Below are 1,993 nucleotides of genomic sequence, written 5' to 3' on the forward strand. Positions count from 1 at the left end.
CATGCCCTGTTTCCATTGTTGTCCTAATTTCATGGATTTGTGACCATGTGTTATGACATTCTTCTTTATTTTGGCATGATTATCACTCATACTGCCATCCTCCCTGCTCTATCCCTTTGACTTCATGTCCCTTTCTCTTCTCCCTTTTTCAGGATGGCCACCAGGAAGGGTAAAGAGAAAGACTCTACTAAGAGCACCAGCTAAGGAACCACAACCCCCGTCCACCTGTACAGCTTTGCATGCACCGAGGACAGTGCACTCTTTAAGTGTGGGGAGGTCGATACCGATCTCTGTGGGTTAGTACCTTCCTGTCTCAACACCAACGTTTAAATTAGTTGTTGCATTTGCATGTTTGTTTGATTTTGTGCATATATTACCATTACTTGGTTGAAGTAACATTTTCTTTTTCAAAAAAATTTTTATAGTATTTCACTAATTTAAATTAAAAACTTTTTGACAAACTTGTTTGAAGAAATATTATTTTAGAACATGGTTTAAAGCTCGAACACACAAAACCAATGAGATTTTGAGCCTATTTGAATTGGTTGTATTTTATCAACTAATATATTTTATTTTTGTGTGTTATTTTCTCTAAAATTGTAATTTTTATCTTGCTCAATTCTATATTTCCATTGTTTGATGTATGCATGCACTTATATGATTGAGGCCTTGTTTTACTGAGCTTATATACCCATATGGTCTTACCTTTCATTATCCTTTGCAAACCAATGTTGAGCCATTTTACCCCCTTTGTTCTTTACTTTAGCACATCATTAACTCTAAGTGAAAAACAATAATGTCCTTAATTTGAATCCTTGATTAACTTAGACTAGTGAAAGTGCTCATGAATTAAGTGTGGGGAAAGTGGGTTTGGAAATGTTTGATTTGAGAATTGAGTATGTTAGACTTTCTGTGAAAATGCGAAAAATGTTAACATGTTTATGCATTCAATACCTTAATCATATGCATTAAAAAAATTTATAAAGAAAAAAATTTTAAGAAAAAAAAAGAGCAGAAAAATAAAAAGGGGACAAAATGTCCCAAAGTAAGTGTTGGTATCAATGCATATGTACTGTACTCAAAACTTGGAATGCATAAATATGTAGTAAATGTAGTTAATGGGTAGTTATTGATTTTATATTACATGGATTGTCCTAAGTTAGGTGGAAAGTTTATGTTAATTAAGGATTCAAATTTTAGTCCACTTGGCCAATTACAATCCTACCTTAACCCTAACCCCATTACAACCCTTAAAAGACCTCTTGATTTTTGTATTGGTGCATTAAATTTTTGTTGATTGTTAGATGAAGAGCAAGCTATAGAAAGCAGGATTAGTAGAGAATTGAGAGAATTGACCCTAGACACTAGAGAGTTAGAATGATATAAACTACCAGTAAGGATTCAATGCTTAATTCTATGTTTCCTGCTTTCATGAGCTATCTTCTTCTTGCAAGTTATCTGTACTTTATTTTGTGATTTGAATTAGTGAAATCCAGCTCATATTTATTCTTGAAAGATTTATTTACTTTTTTTGCCAAGTAGGTAGAATCATTTTAGCATGCAGTTGCATTCACATTCATAGGTTGCATTGCATGAGTCTTGCTTTTTCCTACTCATTTATTTTGTCTCCTTGAGCTTAGCATGAGGACATGCTAATGTTTAAGTGTGGGAATGTTAATAAACCACTATTTTATGGTTTATATTGTATTTAATTGAGTGGTTTTATCAAGCTTTTCACCCACTTATTCATATGATTAGCATGTATTTACAATTCCTTCCCAAATTGTTCTATGATTGAAAACTTGCTTCCTAAAGCCCTTTTAGTTGTATATTTTTATTTTCCTTCGTACCATTCGATGTCGTGATCTGTGTGTTAAGTGTTTCAGGCTTCATAGGGCAGGAATGGCGTAAGGAATGAAGAGGAAGCATGCAAAAGTGAAAGGAATACAAGGAATTGGGGAGATGACCAGCGAGAAGTCACGCGGTCGCATGG

The sequence above is a fragment of the Arachis stenosperma genome, chromosome 6 (genome assembly GCF_014773155.1).
Source record: "Arachis stenosperma cultivar V10309 chromosome 6, arast.V10309.gnm1.PFL2, whole genome shotgun sequence".
Lineage (NCBI taxonomy): Eukaryota > Viridiplantae > Streptophyta > Magnoliopsida > Fabales > Fabaceae > Arachis > Arachis stenosperma.